General features: G+C 39.4%; 1 pseudogene; it reads right to left on the reverse strand.

The window, feature by feature from the left end:
- Positions 1–461: 461 nt before the first annotated feature.
- On the reverse strand, positions 462–19,569 carry LOC136129651 (butyrophilin subfamily 1 member A1-like; annotated as a pseudogene).
- Between the last annotated feature and the right edge of the window lie 441 nt (positions 19,570–20,010).

Below are 20,010 nucleotides of genomic sequence, written 5' to 3' on the forward strand. Positions count from 1 at the left end.
AGAACAAGCTGAGCCATTAACTTTTAAAAGACTTGAACAGATTTCTGCGTGTATCTCCAACAGTACTGCTCAACTGAGACCCTCCCCTTTAAACATCACTCCCTCTTCCATATTTGATAACAAAAATAGTAAGAAGAGAGATTTTCTCTTTAGATGTAGCTTTAAACATATTTACTTCAAAACACAGTAAGTACCAGAACTGAAGAAAGGCCCATGAATTAACTTGGAGCTTTCTCGTGACAAATCGTTGCTGCCCAGAAAGAGTATTTCCCCAAAGGGAGCACTGGAGGAAATTCCCTCAGACATTTTCTAGCTGTGCCATTTCTCTTTCTCCCTCTACCTCTCTTTGAAAGGGGTCAGATTTATACCTAGTGAGAATGACCTACTCTTCAAGAAGAAGAGCTTTCTTGGACAACATACCTATAAGAAGCTTGAGCAGAGGCAGCAGAGGTGCTGACACTTCACTTCTTATGGAGGTAATAGAGAGTTTCTTGAGGGACGCTTATATCACAACTACTTAAATGAGTTAAAGAGGTCTTTGGAGAAGAATCAGGACAATTTTCAGTGTGATCTGAAGCTGCACAGATGGTCAAAGATGCGCCAGCACCCTGAAGGCTAAAGTAAGGATGAAGGGTCCCATAGAAGGTGATTCCAGTAAAAGGATAGATGTGGGACCCATCGATCATATTGTAAAAGGACACATTCCCAGCATCCCAGTCCAAGAAAACTCCTATCTTGCAGGAGTGCTGCCTCAGTGACAGAGGCTTTCTCTGGGAGGTGGGAAATATGAATTCTCCTGCCTTGTATACCACCGCCTAGAAATTCTTCTCTGGACATTCTAAAAACCACCCCTCTCTCTTTGCTGTGTCTGAGCAAACACCCAGAGCCCATCTAGTTCTAGATCCAACTTCTGCCCAATATTTACTTCTACCTCTCAGTATTGTCTCTCCACAGTAAGAAAAATCTTGCCCAGAACACTGAAGATGGCTTCAGACTCCCCTTGCTCTTGGTGTGTTGGGGCATCACCATTCTGAGAAACACTCTCTTTTGAATAAATATGTTTTCTGCTCTCAGATAAGATGAGGTTGGGAAGAGCTGTGACTGGATCCAGAGTAAAAACCACTGTAGGTATGGGGGAAAAAAAAATAAAGGTCATTCCACAGTGGAGACTTGTTAGTTTTAGGGAAGATGCAAATTACTGGGAAAGGAGAATGAAGAAAAATAAGGGGGAGAGAAATGGAAGATTAGGTAAAACAATGCATGTTCTCTCCTATGTTCATTCATAGGAGACACATGATGTGTAGATCATAGAAGGCCAGGGATGGAAAGGACCTTGGGTAACCATGTGTTCCAGACAGGCTGAGACCATTTAGCCAAGAAGTCTGTCTCATCTGAAAATCTCCAGGATCATATATTTCAAGTTGTTGTTTCTCTAACCTCCTGCAAATGCTGGTTGCTCTACTGCTTGCTCTTAATAGTTAAGCCATGCCTTATTTCCAATCACAGTGTACCCACTTTCATTTAAGCTTCTTTGGTGTCATTTTTCTCTAGGCTTATGTAAAAACTAAGTCATCTACTTCTCATACACTCTTATTATATTTCTAATGGTTGAAATCCCAGGCTGTGTGGTCAGAAAGAGCTGGATTTTGATAATCACTCTGTCTTTCGTGGCAGTGATGTTGAAGTTACTTTGTCTCTCTCTGTCCCACTTTAATCTCATGAAGATGTACATCATTATGGTACCTCAGTACATACAGGACTAGTGTGAAAAGTCAACGAGCTAATGTGTAGAGAACTTAGTACTACATCTTGTTCATGATGAACACTTGGTAAATTTTAGCTTCTGATGGTTGTAATAACACTAATACCTGTACTCATAATAGCAATAGTGCTAATACTAGTAGTAATTAATCTGCTTCTTGTCAAACCGAACATCTTCAATAATTAAAAGTTTTCTCATAAGAATTTGTATGTTAGAAATTATAATATATTTTAATTTTTGGAGGATTAACTTAACTGGGAAATGTGTGTGGATACAGGGATATTCAGAGTGAAGTAGCAAGCAGTAGAAATCGACTCATAATTCTGGAAAGACCCTAAGATGGTCAGGGGCCATTTTTCCACTGAGATGCAACAAGCTCTTCTGTGTATCAGACTGGGTATGTAATAGACTTCCTTCTGACTGAACTATTCTTTCAATGTTATTCACATGAATAGATCTACCATATCACTTAAGTCTCAGATTAAATATCAATTCCTTGGGGTAATTCCTTTAATCCACGATTTTTTTTTCTCATGACAATCTTTTATTCCTTCATAAGATTCATCACAGTTTGTACATGCGCTTTTCCATGAAGTTAGAGACCAGCTCCACTCTATTTATTTGGCACTGAATAAATAGTTGTATAATTTTATGCTGATGAATGAACGGTGTAAGAACAGTAAGAAATCTGTTAACATTTCTGCATGAGATTGAAATGAAAGCCATGAAATGAAAAACCAGTTAGGTATTACTGGGAATTTATACAAATAGAGTAGTTTCTCATTTGTATAAAAGAGATTAAGTGAGACAAAATAGTAAGGGCACTCACCTGCTTTGAACTATTCCTTTCTCCAGTCTAAAAAGAAAATCATATGGGAAAATATGCTAAGGACGTTTCCTCCGAACTAGTGAGATGCTTATCCCTTTACCTCTTGTATTTTTTTGGACTCCCAGATTCAAAGTAAAATCTCCAGATGATGGCACCTATCTGAAAAATTCTCTGGAAATGTCTCATGAAATCCTGAAGTACGTGAAGCCCCAAGACAACATCAGTTACTCACCAGCATATAACCCTGCTTTTCTCCAATCTGAGATAGAACAAAGGAATTAGATTCTCTCATTCATTGGAATGCCACTTCAGGGTGTGAAATGGCAGTGACCACAAGAAATCTGAGGGTTTATGATAGTACTATATTTCTGCATTCATTATCTCAATGACAATTCTGATGTACTTGCCCTCTTTTACATCTCCTGTTTTATTTCTCACACTTTCCACATTCTACATCTATGTTAAAATATGAGGGTCTGGTTTTTCGCGGGAAGAAAGGAAAAGTAGGCTTAAATTGTGAGAGTGTATTGGAAAGCCTAAAATTCTATGTGCTGCCTTGATACCTTTGAGCTTCACAGGGCTCCAAATGCCTAATCGTGAGCTCTCCTGCTTTCACCAGGTATGCCCTCCACCCAGCAGGAAAAGCTCCCCCTCTCAGCTAATTTCCCTGTTGGCCAAAACAGCTGAACCACAGCTGGTCTTCAACCTAATGAACTTTACCTCCCTGTCAGCCTGCAAAAAATATCAAACAAGCCAATTACATACTTCCACAGAAAACAGCGCCACCTCATTCTCTTATTCCTGAAAATCCTGGCTCCTACAGACCATGTTAATTCGTTCTGCTCCCAGGTGCATTCTCCATGTGGTCCTGCATGGTGTGAGGTGTCTTTCTTCCCCAGGATGTGGGTACATGTGACTAAAAAACTGCTGTCAATCTCTTTTGTCCAGTGTTGGGTGTCATGTGTTTGAACATCTTATACTGTTTAGGGTATGGGATCCCTCCCTCACCAACAAGGTAAATAGGGGGTGACCAGAACAGAGGGGCCAATGAAATGGTTCATCCAACCATAACATCAGTATAACTCACCTTGCCGATACAATTTCTTCCTTCTGGCTGAAAGGAATAACAGCCTGTGAGAGGCCAGACACACAGCATACAGTAATGACTCTACTTCCTCTATTAGAGCAAAGAAAGTGGAAGACTTACCAAGCTCTTTCTCAAATGATTCTAAAAAGGAAAGAAAATAACAAAATGGATTTAACAGAAAGTAAATATTTTCTAGACTATGTTACTAAGCCCAGATCCTAAGTGCTACTTCCATATACCTAAAACAAAAAAATTACCTTAATTGAGAATTATTATGACCATTAAAAAAAAAACCTCTATGTTTATACCAGTGATATTTTCTCTCTCCAATGGACTTTATAATACTTTTTTTTTTTCTCATGGAGGTCCTGGGCTCCATGTTTTATAGGAGGTCTTGGCGCTCTAACTCATCCTTACACATATCTCTTTGTTCCCAAAAGATGCCATCCGCATGCGGAATCATGTTAACAAACCCATAAATTCACAGATCCCCACCAAGTCTGATTCACAGTTTTACCTTTGGCTTTACTTTCTTTCTCCTTTTCCTTCTTGACTTCTGATAGTTTCTTCTTTTTCTGTCGTTCATTTTGAGCCAAATACACAACAGCACCAATGAAAGCCCCAAGTATCACCAAAGTCACAACGAATGCTACCTTCCAAGGAGAGGTCCTAGGGAAGAAAGGTTCTGACACAGGACCCCCTCCCCAAACCTGATTAAAAACATACACCAAGCAAGTCTAGCCCATCCCAGGTCATAAATATCTCCTCCTTACTCCTGTCCTGCCCCTCAAATGAGCAACACTGACCTGGGATAAAAATGGTTTCCACTTGCTCTTGTCCAAAGAAAGGGTTCTTCATGGAACAGGACACTTCTGTCTTTGACCTGTCTCTCACAAGAAGGGATGCCTCAAACTGAAACAACCCATCATTATCTTGTGTCTTGTCCTCAGCGAGAGATGGGATCTTCTCTCCCTTTGCATCTTCCCATTGTATTTCAGGCTGGGGAAACCATCCCTTGCCTGTGCACTTCAGCCTTATTCCTTCATCTTCTGGACCCACCATGAAAATATGAGTACCAGAACCCAAACCTGGAGAGGAAAGTCATTCATCTGAGACTTGGACATTTTTTGTCCTCGTGTTTCACAGCTACACCAGTGGGAGAAGATGGACAAAGCACCATTGCTCTCTGTGGATGGAAGGGGGTTCTTTTCTTTTCCCATGAGATAAATGGGTATCTGAAGTTCAAAAATTACAAGAACATTGAAGCTGATACTGGAACTTATACCAATGCCTGTCATATCTCCTCTACACAAGCATATCTGCAATTGGCCATAGAAGGATAATAGGGAAGGAACAGAGTAAAATTTGCCAATGTAGACATGTTGCCCCTCTATCTATATCTGTTCTGTATCTATATCATATGTCTATTCCATTTATTGGAGTTTCAAGGAAGACTTCTTCTGTGCTTAAATTGAGACTACATGTAGTCACTTCCTTAAACAATCTTCTTTTGTCATTTTTCCAAATTTTCTTTCTTCCACTGAGTAAAGATTATCTAAAACATGAAGGTAACAAGGTGAAGTGAGTCCATGAAAGAGTCAAGATCTTTTTACTTTTCCATTCTCACTCCTTTCTTTTCCTTCCACTACTCCTCCTCTTCTTGAACTCTGCACAGGCTAGGTCAGCTAGTAGATTCACATAACCAACACCCATATCAAAATATAACAGCACCAGAATACTAGATGAATTCACTGTCTATTCAAGAATGATGGATATTCTAACTTCTGAGACTATATATTATTTTGTCTTTTTAAAACTTGATATCACAAAGTATGGAACCATCATAAGCTCAGTTCTATTCTAGTTTCTCAGTTGTGGGAAATATATTAGGAACCTCAGCTACATCATCTTTTTTTGGCTAAAAATTATAATAGAGCTAATAATTTTTACTACCAATCCCTGATCTTCCTGGGGGAATATACTTCTGGAAAACAGAAAGCAGTCTGAAAGACAATCCATCTTCTCAGAATTGTCTGAGGGAACTGCCAATTCTCTTGAAAAAAGGAAATAAACTGCTCCTGAGAAAAATGGAACAGATCAAAGCCAAGGAAGCAAGAACAAATAAACCAAAGAGACCTTGCATTTCCTGGAAGAATATAATCATTTAAGTTCCAAGTTGACATAAGCAGATGAAACCTATATCTATGTTGAGAAAGAGGAAGGAGAAGGAATACCCATTTCTGAGCATTAGAAGTGGCTGTAAAATAGACAAAGTTTAAATGAGTGAAAGATAAGCATGGATATATAATCAAACAACTGCTTCTAAAGGTTGGACTTGTCTTTACACCAATAAGTCAAAGAACTGTTATGGGAAAGGTACTGAAAAATGCTGTCACCTGCATGAGGTTATTTCCATGACTATGAAATCTTTGACCTCTTACTGGGAGGATACTGAAGTGAGATCGCAGTAACATGGCTCAGGAGAGTTTGTCACTCTTTCCTTCAAGACATAATGGATTAGATTTTTTCCATTCAAGTTATACATAAAGAAGATGGATAAAATGAGTATATCGATATCTTGTCAGTTGGTGCTAAATGAGAAGAATTAACTTAAGGTAGGCCCAACATAGCCACAGTACGAGAAAAACATTACAACTAAAAGGAAACAATGTGTTCGTCTTGGCAGAGAATATATAGCTTTAGAAATGGAAACACCAGAGAAATAGACAGATAAATCATTATAACCACACACAGAAAATTTAGACTTACCCTGGTACCTATGAGAAGTTTATGGGAAACAATGCATTGAAAACTGGTGGAAATTTTCTACACTATTCACTACTGGTATGGAGATAAGTGAATATATACATTATGAAACAATATTTTGAGCTTTTCATTAAACTTCATGCCAAAAATACATTTCTATAGATGAAAGATCTAAATGTAAAAAGCAAAACAATGAAAAAGAGATAGAAATGAACTATAGCTACATTCAATTAACTACATAGAAAAATCTCAAACAGAATGGTGAACAACAACAAAAAAAGCCAGACATAAAAGAGCCTATGAATGTGAAATTAAAAAACAATAAAACTAACCAGCACCTCAATCTACTCTGTCAAACCCTCACAGTCACTTCCTCCAAACAGTGGATTTGGTTCTGGACCACTAACACTCCCTGTTAAGCCTCTGTCCATCATGGTACCCAGATGGAATTCTGGTCTCTTAGAGTAATGGTACTTTTTGCTAATCATGGTGCCTTTCTTCAAAATATGTGAGGGGAAATGTAGAGGGAAATAAATGATCAATTTTTATGGTAGATATTTATGGAAATAGTTTAATTTTAAAGTACAGCACAATAAATGTATAAATACATGAAGAGGATTTGGGGTTAAATCCACTGTCTAAGATGTTGACTAGCTCTAAGGATAACTGCTTTTTTGCTTCTGTCCTGTTCACCATCCTCCTCCCCCAAATCAAGTACAGAACACTTAGATTTCCCTTAGAGTGATATGTATTCTCAGATATTACTCACTTATCACCTTTAGCTCCAAAACGGCTTCTTCAAAATCACTTCCTTTTTTTTTTTTTTTTTTAACATCTTTATTGGGGTATAATTGCTTTACAATGGTGTGTTAGTTTCTGATTTATAACAAAGTGAATCAGCCATACATATACATGTGCTCCCATGTGTCTTCCCTCTTGCATCTCCCTCCCTCCCACTCTCCCCCCCCCCACCCCTCCAGGCTGTCCCAAAGCCTCGAGCTAATATCCCTGTGCCTTGCGGCTGCTTCCCCCTAGCTATCTACCTTACTATGTTTGTTAGTGTGTATATGTCCATGACTCTCTCTCGCCCTGTCAAAACTCACCCTTCCCCCTCCCCATATCCTCAAGTCCGTTCTCCAGTAGGTCTGTGCCTCTATTCCTGTCTTATCCCTAGGTTCTTCATGACATTTTTTCCCCTTAAATTCCATATATATGTGTTAGCATACGGTATTTGTCTTTGTCTTTCTGACTTACTTCACTCTGTATGACAGACTCTAGGTCTATCCATCTCATTACAAATAACTCAATTTCATTTCTTTTTAAGGCTGAGTAATATTCCATTGTGTATATGTGCCACATCTTCTTTATCCATTCGTCCGATGATGGGCGCTTAGGTTCTTTCCATCTCCGGGCTATTGTAAATAGAGCTGCAATGAACATTTTGGTACATGACTCTTTTTGAATTTTGGTTTTCTCAGGGTATATGCCCAGTAGTGGGATTGCTGGGTCATATGGTAATTCTATTTGTAGTTTTTTAAGGAACCTCCATACTGTTCTCCATAGTGGCTGAACCAATTCACATTCCCACCAGCAGTGCAAGAGTGTCCCCTTTTCTCCACACCCTCTCCAGCATTTATTGTTTCTAGATTTTTTGATGATGGCCATTCTGACTGGTGTGAGATGATATCTCATTGTAGTTTTGATTTGCATTTCTCTAATGATTAATGATGTTGAGCATTCTTTCATGTGTTTGTTGGCATTCTGTATATCTTCTTTGGAGAAATGTCTGTTTAGGTCTTCTGCCCATTTTTGGATTGGGTTGTTAGTATTTTGTTATTAAGCTGCATGAGCTGCTTATAAATTTTGGAGATTAATCCTTTGTCAGTTGCTTCATTTGCAAATGTTTTCTCCCATTCTGAGGGTTGTCTTTTGGTCTTGATTATGGTTTCCTTTGCTGTGCAAAAGCTTTGAAGTTTCATTAGGTCCCATTTGTTTATTTTTGTTTTTATTTCCATTACTCTAGGAGGTGGGTCAGAAAGGATCTTGCTGTGATTTATGTCATAGAGTGTTCTTCCTATGTTTTCCTCTAAGAGTTTGATAGTTTCTGGCCTTACATTTAGGTCTTTAATCCATTTTGAGCTTATTTTTGTGTATGGTGTTAGGGAGTGATCTAATCTCATACTTTTACATGTACCTGTCCAGTTTTCCCAGCACCATTTATTGAAGAGGCTGTCCTTTCTCCACTGTACATTCCTGCCACCTTTATCAAAGATAAGGTGTCCATATGTGCATGGGTTTATCTCTGGGCTTTCTATCCTGTTCCACTGATCTATCTCTCTGTTTTTGTGCCAGTACCATACTGTCTTAATTACTGTTGCTTTGTAGTATAGTCTGAAGTCAGGGAGCCTGATTCCTCCAGCTCCTTTTTTCGTTCTCAAGATTGCTTTGGCTATTCGGGGTCTTTTGTGTTTCCATACAAATTGCGAAATTTTTTGTTCTAGTTCTGTGAAAAATGCCAGTGGTAGTTTGATAGGGATTGCATTGAATCTGTAGATTGCTTTGGGTAGTAGAGTCATTTTCACAATGTTGATTCTTCCCATCCAAGAACATGGTATATCTCTCCATCTATTTGTATCATCTTTAATTTCTTTCATCAGTGTCTTATAATTTTCTGCATACAGGTCTTTCGTATCCTTAGGTAGGTTTATTCCTAGATATTTTGTTCTTTTTGTTGCAATGGTAAATGGGAGTGTTTTCTTGATTTCACTTTCAGATTTTTCATCATTAGTATATAGGAATGCCAGAGATTTCTGTGCATTAATTTTGTATCCTGCTACTTTACCAAATTCATTGATTAGCTCTAGTAGTTTTCTGGTAGCATCTTTAGGATTCTCTATGTATAGTATCATGTCATCTGCAAACAGTGACAGCTTTACTTCTTCTTTTCCGATGTGGATTCCTTTTATTTCCTTTTCTTCTCTGATTGCTGTGGCTAAAACTTCCAAAACTATGTTGAATAAGAGTGGTGAGAGTGGGCAACCTTGTCTTGTTCCTGATCTTAGTGGAAATGCTTTCAGTTTTTCACCATTGAGGATGATGTTTGCTGTGGGCTTGTCATATATGGCCTTTATTATGTTGAGGAAAGTTCCCTCTATGCCTACTTTCTGGAGGGTTTTTATCATAAATGGGTGTTGAATTTTGTCGAAAGCTTTCTCTGCATCTATTGAGATGATCATATGGTTTTTCTCCTTCAATTTGTTAATATGGTTTATCACATTGATAGATTTGCGTATATTGAAGAATCCCTGCATTCCTGGAATAAACCCCACTTGATCATGGTGTATGATCCTTTTAATGTGCTGTTGGATTCTGTTTGCTAGTATTTTGTTGAGGATTTTTGCATCTATGTTCATCAGTGATATTGGCCTGTAGTTTTCTTTATTTGTGACATCCTTGTCTGGTTTTGGTATCAAGGTGATGGTGGCCTCGTAGAAGGAATTTGGGAGTGTTCCTCCCTCTGCTATATTTTGGAAGAGTTTGAGAAGGATAGGTGTTAGCTCTTCTCTAAACGTTTGATAGAATTCACCTGTGAAGCCATCTGGTCCTGGGCTTTTGTTTGTTGGAAGATTTTTAATCACAGTTTCAATTTCAGTGCTTGTGATTGGTCTGTTCATATTTTCTATTTCTTCCTGATTCAGTCTTGGCAGGTTGTGCATTTCTAAGAATTTGTCCATTTCTTCCAGGTTGTCCATTTTATTGGCATAGAGTTGCTTGTAGTAATCTCTCATGATTTTTTTTATTTCTGCAGTGTCAGTTGTTATTTCTCCTTTCTCATTTCTAATTCTATTGATTTGAGTCTTCTCCCTTTTTTTCTTGATGAGTCTGGCTAGTGGTTTATCTATTTTGTTTATCTTCTCAAAGAACCAGCTTTTAGTTTTATTGATCTTTGCTATCGTTTCCTTCATTTCTTTTTCATTTATTTCTGATCTGATTTTTATGATTTCTTTCCTTCTGCTAGCTTTGGGGCTTTTTTGTTCTTCTTTCTCTAATTGCTTGAGGTGCAAGGTTAGGTTGTTTATTCGAGATGTTTCCTGCTTCTTAAGGTGGGCTTGTATTGCTATAAACTTCCCCCTTAGAACTGCTTTTGCTGCATCCCATAGGTTTTGGGTCGTTGTGTCTCCATTGTCATTTGTTTCTAGGTATTTTTTTATTTCCTCTTTGATTTCTTCAGTGATCACTTCATTATTAAGTAGTGTATTGTTTAGCCTCCATGTGTTTGTATATTTTACAGATCTTTTCCTGTAATTGATATCTAGTCTCATGGCGTTGTGGTCAGAAAAGATACTTGATACAATTTCAATTTTCTTAAATTTACCAAGGCTTGATTTGTGAGCCAAGATATGATCTATCCTGGAGAATGTTCCATGAGCACTTGAGAAAAATGTGTATTCTGTTGTTTTTGGATGGAGTGTCCTATAAATATCAATTAAGTCCATCTTGTTTAATGTATCATTTAAAGCTTGTGTTTCCTTATTTATTTTCATTTTGGATGATCTGTCCATGGGTGAAAGTGGGGTGTTAAAGTCCCCTACTATGAATGTGTTACTGTCAATTTCCCCTTTTATGGCTGTTAGTATTTGCCTTACGTATTGAGGTGCTCCTATGTTGGGTGCATAAATATTTACAATTGTTATATCTTCTTCTTGGATCGATCCCTTGATCATTATGTAGTGTCATTCTTTATCCCTTTTAATAGTCCTTATTTTAAAGTCTATTTTGTCTGATATGAGAATTGCTACTCCAGCTTTCTTTTGGTTTCCATTTGCATGGAATATCTTTTTCCATCCCCTTACTTTCAGTCTGTATGTGTCTCTAGGTCTGAGGTGGGTCTCTTGTAGACAGCATATATAAGGGTCTTGTTTTTGTATCCATTCAGCCAATCTGTGTCTTTTGGTGGGAGCATTTAGTCCACTTACATTTAAGGTAATTATCGATATGTATGTTCCTATTCCCATTTTCTATATTGTTTTGGGTTCGTTATTATAGGTCGTTTCCTTCTTTTGCATTTCTTATCTAGAGAAGTTCCTTTAGCATTTGTTGTAAAGCTGGTTTGGTGGTGCTGAACTCTCTCAGCTTTTGCTTGTCTGTAAAGGTTTTAATTTCTCCATCAAATCTGAATGAGATCCTTGCTGGGTAGAGTAGTCTTGGTTGCAGGTTTTTCTCCTTCATCACTTTCAGTATGTCCTGCCACTCCCTTCTGGCTTGTAGGGTTTCTGCTGAGAGATCAGCTGTTAACCTTATGGGGATTCCCTTGTGTGTTATTTGTTGTTTTTCCCTTGCTGCTTTTAATATGCTTTCTTTGTATTTAATTTTTGATAGTTTGATTAGTATGTGTCTTGGCGTATTTTTCCTTGGATTTATCCTGTATGGGACTCTCTGTGCTTCCTGGACTTGATTAACTATTTCCTTTCCCATATTAGGGAAGTTTTCAACTATAATCTCTTCAAATATTTTCTCAGTCCCTTTCTTTTTTTCTTCTTCTTCTGGAACCCCTATAATTCGAATGTTGGTGCGTTTAATGTTGTCCCAGAGCTCTCTGAGACTGTCCTCAGTTCTTTTCATTCTTTTTTCTTTATTCTGCTCTGCAGTAGTTATTTCCACTACTTTATCTTCCAGGTCACTTATCCGTTCTTCTGCCTCAGTTATTCTGCTATTGATCCTATCTAGAGTACTTTTAATTTCATTTATTGCGTTGTTCATCGTTGCTTGTTTCATCTTTAGTTCTTGTAGGTCCTTGTTAACTGTTTCTTGCATTTTGTCCATTCTACTTCCAAGATTTCGGATCATCCTTACTATCATTATTCTGAATTCTTTTTCAGGTAGATTGCCTATTTCCTCTTCATTTGTTAGGTCTGGTGGGTTTTTATCTTGCTCCTTCATCTGCTGTGTGTTTTTCTGTCTTCTCATTTTGCTTATCTTACTGTGTTTGGGGTCTCCGTTTTGCAGGCTGCACGTTCGTAGTTCCCGTTGTTTTTGATGTCTGTCTCCAGTGGCTAAGGTTGTTTCAGCGGGTTGTGTAGGCTTCCTGGTGGAGGGGACTAGTGCCTGGGTTGTGCTGGATGAGGCTGGATCTTGTCTCTCTAGTGGGCAGGTTCATGTCTGGTGGTGTGTTTTGGGGTGTCTGTGGCCTTGTTATGATTTTAGGCAGCCTCTCTGCTAATGGGTGGGGTTGTGTTCCTGTTTTGCTAGTTGTTTGGCATAGGTTGTCCAGCACTGTGGCTTGCTGGTCGTTGAGTGAAGCTGGGTGCTGGTGTTAAGATGGAGGTCTCTGGGAGATTTCCACCGTTTAATATTATGTGGAGCTGGGAGGTCTCTTGTTGATCAGTGTCCTGAAGTTGGCTCTCCTACCTCAGAGGCAGAGCCCTGCCTCCTGGGCTGGAGCACCAAGAGCCTTTCATCCACACGGCTCAGAATAAAAGGGAGGAAAAGTAGAGAGAATTATTAGAAGTATGAGGAAAGAAAGAAGGAAAGGAGGAAAGGAAGGAAGGAAGAAAGAAGCAAAGAAGGAAAGAAAGGAGGGAGGGAGGGAGGAAGGAAGGAAGGAAGGAGGGAAAGAAGGAGAAAATGTAGAGAGAATTAGTAGAAGTATGAGGAAAGAAAGAGGGAAAGGAGGAAAGGAAGGAAGGAAGAAAGAAGCAAAGAAGGAAAGAAAGGAGGGAGGGAGGGAGGGAGGGAGGAAGGAAGGAAAGAAGGAGGGAAAGAAGGAGAAAATGTAGAGAGAATTAGTAGAAGTTTGAGGAAAGAGAGAAGGAAAGGAGGAAAGGAAGGAAGGAAGAAAGAAGCAAAGAAGGAAAGAAAGGAGGGAGGGAGGGAGGAAGGAAGGAAGGTAGGAGGGAAAGAAGGAGAAAATGTAGAGAGAATTAGTAGAAGTATGAGGAAAGAAAGAAGGGAAGGAGGAAAGGAAGGAAGGAAGAAAGAAGCAAAGAAGGAAAGAAAGGAGGGAGGGAGGAAGGGAGGAAGGAAGGAGGGAAAGAAGGAAAAAAGACTGAAAGAAAGAAGATACAGTAAAAATAAAATAAAGTATAATATAGTTATTGTACTAAAAAATATTTAGAAAGAAAAAAAAAAAAGAACAGATAGAACCCTAGGACAAATGTTGGAAACAAAGCTATACAGAGAAAATCTTACACAGAAGCATACACATACGTGTTCACAAAGAGAGGCAAAGGGGGAAAAATCATAAATCCTGCTCCCAGAGACCACCTCCTCAACCTGGGGTGATTCGCTGTCTAAAGGAGGGAAGGAAGGAAGGAAAGAAAGAAAGAAAGAACGAAGGTAAAGTACAATAAAGTTATTACAATTAAAATTAATTATTAAGAAAAAAAATTTTTTTTTTTTAAAAAAAACCATGGACGGATAGAGCCCTAGGACAAATGTTGGAAGCAAAGCTATACAGAGAAAATCTTACACAGAAGCATACACATACGCGTTCACAAAGAGAGGCAAAGGGGGAAAAATCATAAATCCTGCTCCCAGAGACCACCTCCTCAACCTGGGGTGATTCGCTGTCTAAAGGAGGGAAGGAAGGAAGGAAAGAAAGAAAGAAAGAACGAAGGTAAAGTACAATAAAGTTATTACAATTAAAATTAATTATTAAGAAAAAAAATTTTTTTTTTTTTAAAAAAACCATGGACGGATAGAGCCCTAGGACAAATGTTGGAAGCAAAGCTATACAGAGAAAAATCTTACACAGAAGCATACACATACACGTTCACAAAGAGAGGCAAAGGGGGAAAAATCATAAATCCTGCTCCCAGAGACCACCTCCTCAACCTGGGGTGATTTGCTGTCTAAAGGAGGGAAGGAAGGAAGGAAAGAAAGAAAGAAAGAACGAAGGTAAAGTACAATAAAGTTATTACAATTAAAATTAATTATTGAGAAAAAAAAATTTTTTTTAAAAAAAAACCATGGGTGGATAAAGCCCTAGGACACCTGTTGGAAGCAAAGCTATACAGAGAAAATCTTACACAGAAGAATACACATACACGTTCACAAAGAGAGGCAAAGGGGGAAAAATCATAAATCCTGCTCCCAGAGACCACCCCCTCAACCTGGGGTGATTCGCTGTCTAAAGGAGGGAAGGAGGGAAGGAAAGAAAGAAAGAAAGAACGAAGGTAAAGTTCAATAAAGTTATTACAATTAAAATTAATTATTAAAAAAAATTAAAAAAAAAAAAAACAAAAAACCATGGACGGATAGAGCCCTAGGACAAATGGTGGAAGCAAGAGTATACAGACAAGATCTCACACAGAAGCATACACGCACACATTCACAAAAAGAGGAAAAGGGAAAAAAATCACAGATCTCGCTCCTAAATTCCACCTCTTCAATTTGGGATCACTCCCTGTCTATTCAGGTATTCCACAATGCAGGGCACATCAAGTTGATTGTGGAGCTTCAATCCTCCGCCTCCGCGGCTGCCGGGAGAGACCTCCCCCTCTCCTCCCTGCTCTCACAGCTCACAGGAGCTCAGCTTTGTACCCGGCCCTGCCCCTGCGCGCAGGTCGCTGGAGGGCGTCTGTTTTTTGCTCAGACAGGACGGGGTTAAAGGAGCCGCTGATTCGGGAGCTCCGGCTCACTCAGGCCGGGGGTTGGGGGATGGGGGAAGGCGGGGCACTGCGTGCGGGGCGGGCCTGCGGCGGCAGAGGCGGCGTGACGCTGCGGCAGAGGCCGGCGTGACGCTGCACCAGCCTGAGACCCGCCGTGCGTACTCCCGGGGAAGTTGTCCCTGGATCCCGGGAACCTGGCAGTGGCAGCCTGCACAGGCTCCGCGGAAGAGGGGCGCGGAGAGTGACCTGTGCTCGCACACAGCCCCCCTGGTGGCGGCAGCAGCAGCCCCAGCGTCTCCCGCCCGTCTCTGGGCTCCGCGGTTTCAGCCGCGGCTCGCGCCCGTCTCTGGGGCTCGCGCTTCCCGCCGCGGCTCGCGCCCGTCTCGGGGGCTCGCGCCCTCAGCCGCGGCTCGCGCCCATCTCTGGGGTTCGCGCTTTTAGCCGCGGCTCGCGCCCGTCTCTGGAGTTCCTTTAAGCAGCGCTCTTAAACCCCTCTCCTCGCGCACCAGGAAACAAAGAGGGAAGAAAAAGTCTCTTGCCTCTTCGGCCGGTGCAGGCTTTTCCCCGAACTCCCTCCCGGCTAGTCGTGGCGCACCAACCCCTTCAGGCTATGCTCAAGCCGCCAACTCCAGTCCTCTCCCTGCGCTCCGTCCAAAACCGAAACCCGAGCCTCAGCTCGCAGCCCCGCCCGCCCCGGCGGGTGAGCAGACAAGCCTCTCGGGTTGGTGAGTGCCGGTCGGCACCGATCGTCTGTGCAGGAATCTCCCCGCTTTGCCCTCCACACCCGTCGCTGTGCACCACTCCGCGGTCCCGAAGCTCCCCCCTCCGCCTCCCGCAGTCTCCGCCCACGGAGGGGCTTCCTAGTGTGTGGAAACTTTTCCTTCTCCACAGCTCCCTCCCACTGGTGCAGGTGCCGTCCTTATTCTTTTGTCTCTGTTTTTTCTTTTTTCTTTTGCCCTACCCAGGTACGTGGGGAGTTTCTTGCCTTTTGGGAGCTCTGAGGTCTTCTGCCAGCCTTCAGTAGGTGTTCTGTAGGAGTTGTTCCACGCGTAGATGTATTTCTGGTGTATCCGTGAGGAGGAAGGCGATCTCCACGTCTTACTCTTCCGCCATCTTCCCGCCGACTCTACCTTAAATGTAAACGGATTAAATGCCTCAATCAAAAGACACAGACTGGCTGAATGGATGCAAAAACAAGACACACATATATGCTGTCTACAAGAGACCCACTTCAGAATTAGGGACATATACAGACTGAAAGTGAAAGGATGGAAAAAGATATTCCATGCAAATGGAAGTCAAAAAAAGGCTGGAGTAGCAATACTCATATCAGATAAAATACACCTTAAAATAAAGACTGTTACAAGGACATGGAAAGACACTACATAATGATCAAGGGATCAATCCAAGAAGAAGATAGAACAATTGTAAATATCTATGCACCCAATATAGGAGCTACTCAATACATAAGGCAAATGCCAACTGCCATAAAAGGGGAAATCAACAGTAACACAATAAGAGTAGGCGACTTTAACACCCCACTTAACACAAATGGACAGATCACCCAAACAGCAAATAAATAAAAAATTTAAATAAAATAAATAAACAATTTAAATAAAATAAATAAACAACTTAAATAAAATACATAAACTTTAAATGACACATTAGACCAGGTGGACTTAATTGATATTTATAGGACATTCCATCCAAAAACAACAGAATACACTTTCTTCTCATGTGCACACAGAACATTCTCCAGGATAAATCACATCTTGGGCCGCAAATCAAGCCTCAGTATTTTAAGAAAATCAAAATCATATCAAGCATCTTTTCTGACCACAACGCTATGAGACTAGATATCAATTACAGGAAAAAAAAAACTGTAAAAAATACAAACACATGGATACGAAACAATACACTATTAAACAACCAAGAGATCACTGAAGAAATCAAAGAGGAAATAAAAATTACCTAGAGAGAAATGACAATGAGAACACAATGATCTAAAATCTATGGGATGCAGCAAAAGCAGTTGTAAGAGGGAAGTTTATAGCTATAAAAGAAACAAGAAAAACCTCAAATAAACAATCTAAACTTACACCTAAAGGAACTAGAGAAAGAAGAATAAACAAAAACCAAAGTTAGTAGAAAGAAGGAAATCATAAAGATTAGAGCAGAAATAAATGAAATAGAGTCAAAGAAAACAATAACAAAGATAAATAAAACTAAAAGTTGGTTCTTTGAGAAGATAAACAAAATTGATAAACCTTTAGCCAGCCTCATCAAGAAAAAGAGGGAGAGGTCTCAAATCAATAAAATTAGAAATGAAAAAGGAGATGTTACAATGGACATCACAGAAATACAAAGCATCCTAAGAGAACAGTACAAGTAACTCTATGCCAATAAAATGGAAACCTGGAAGAAACAGAAAAATTCTTAGAAAGGTATAACCTTCCAAGACTGAACCAGAAAGAAATAGAAAATATGAACAGATCAATTACAAGTAATGAAATTGAAACTGTGATTAAAAATCTTACAACAAACAAAAGTGCAGGACCATGTGGCCTCACAGGTGAATTCTATCAAACATTTAGAGAAGAGCTAACACCCATTCTTCTCAAACTCTTCCAAAAAATTGCAGAGGAAGGAACACGTCCAAACTCATTCTAGGAGGCCACCATCATGCTGATACCAAAACCAAAGATACTACAAATAAAAAGAAAATTACAGACCAATATCACGGATGAACATAGAAGCAAAAATCCTCAACAAAATGCTAGCAAACAAAATCCAATAGCACATTAAAAATATTATACACCATGATCAAGTGGGATTTATCCCAGGGATGCAAGGATACTTTAACATATAGAAATCAACCAATGTGATACACCGTATTAACAAACTGCAGAATAAAAATCATATGATCAATAGATGCAGAAAAATGCATCTCAATAGATGCAGAAAAAGCTTTTGACAAAATTCAACACCCATTTATGATTAAAAAAAACTCTCTTGAAAGTGGGCATAGATGGAACCTGCCTCAACATAATAAAGATCATATACGACAAACTCACAGCCAACATCATTCTCAGTGGTGAAAAATAGAAAGCATTTCCTCTAAGATCAGGAGCAAGACAATGATGTCCACTGTCGCCACTATTATTCAACATAGTTTTGGAAGTTTTAGCCAGGACAATCAGAGAAGAAAAAGAAATTAATGGAATACAAATTGGGAAAGAAGAAGTAAAACTGTCACTATTTGCAGATAACATGATACTATACATAGACAATCCTAAAGATGCCATCAGCAAACTTCTAGAGCTAATCAATGAATTTGGTAAAGTTGCAGGATATAAAATTAATGCACAGAAATCTCTTGCATTCCTATACACTAACAATGAAATGTCAGAAAGAGAAATTAAGGAAACAATCCCATTCACCATTGCAACAAAAAGAATAAAATAACTAGCAATAAACCTACCTAAGGAGGAAAAAGACCTGTACTCAGAAAACTCTAAGTCACTGATGAAAGAAATCAAAGATTATACAAACAGATGGAGAGATATACCATGTTCCTGGATTGGAAGAATCAATATTTTGAAAATGACTCTTCTATGCAAAGTAATCTACAGATTTAATGCCATCCTTATCAAATTACCAATGGCATTTTTTACAGAACAAGACCAAAAGAATCTTGAAATTTGTATGGAGACACAAAAGACCCCGAATAGCCAAAGCAATCTTGAGGGGAAAAAAAGGATCTGGAGAAATCAGACTCCATGACTTCAGACTATACTACAAAGTTACAGTAATCAAGACAATATGGTACTGGCACAAAACAGAAATATAGATAAATGGAACAGGATAGAAATCCCAGCGATAAGCCCATGTACATATGGTCACCTTATCTTCTATAAAGGAGGCAAGAATATAACATGGAGAAAAGACAGCCTCTTCAATAAGTGGTGTTGGGAAAACTGGACAGCTACATGTAAAAGAATGAAATTAGAACACTCCCTAACACCACATACAAAAATAAACTCAAAATGGATTAAAGAACTAAATGTAAGACAGACACTATAAAACTCTTAGAGGAAAACATAGGAAGAATATTCTTTGACATAAATCACAGAAGATCTTTTTTGACCCACCTCCTAGAGAAATAGAAATAAAAACAAAAATTAAAAAATGGGACCTAATGAAACTTAAAAGCTTTTGCACAGCAAAAGAAACTATAAACAAGACAAAAAGATAACCCTCAGAATGGCAGAAAGTATTTGCAAAGGAATCAATGGACAAAGGATTAACCTCCAAAATATATAAACAGCTCATGCAGCTCAATATTAAAAAAAAGAAACCCAATCCAAAAATGGGCATTAGACCTAAATAGACATTTCTCCAAAGACATACAGATGGCCAAGAGGCACATGTAAAGCTGCACAACATCAATAAGTATTAGAGAAATGCAAATCAAAACTACAATGTGGTATCACCTCACACCTGTTAAAATGATCATCATCAGAAAATCTACAAAAAACAATGTTGGTGAGGGTGTGAAGAAAAGAGAACCCTCTTGCACTGTTGGTGGGAATGTAAATTGATACAGCCACTATGGAGAACAGTATGAAGTTTCCTTAAAAAACTAAAAATAGAATTACCATATGACCCAGCAATCTCACTACTGGGTGTATACTCAGAGAAACCATAATTCAAAAAGACACATGCACTCCAATGTTCTTTGAAGCACTATTTACAATAGTCAGGTCACGGAAGCAACCTAAATGTCCATCAACAGACAAATGGATAAAGAAGATGTGGTGCAGGTTCTGTTGGGGAAGACAGCGGCAGCCAAGAGCACCCTTCTCTTCTTGTCCCCAGGGACTTCTGACTGAGCCTTCCTGGGAAGAGTGGGGACTGCAGGCACCCTGCATCCCAGGAGCCCTAACCAACTTGGTTC

The sequence above is a fragment of the Phocoena phocoena genome, chromosome 10 (genome assembly GCF_963924675.1).
Source record: "Phocoena phocoena chromosome 10, mPhoPho1.1, whole genome shotgun sequence".
NCBI lineage: Eukaryota > Metazoa > Chordata > Mammalia > Artiodactyla > Phocoenidae > Phocoena > Phocoena phocoena.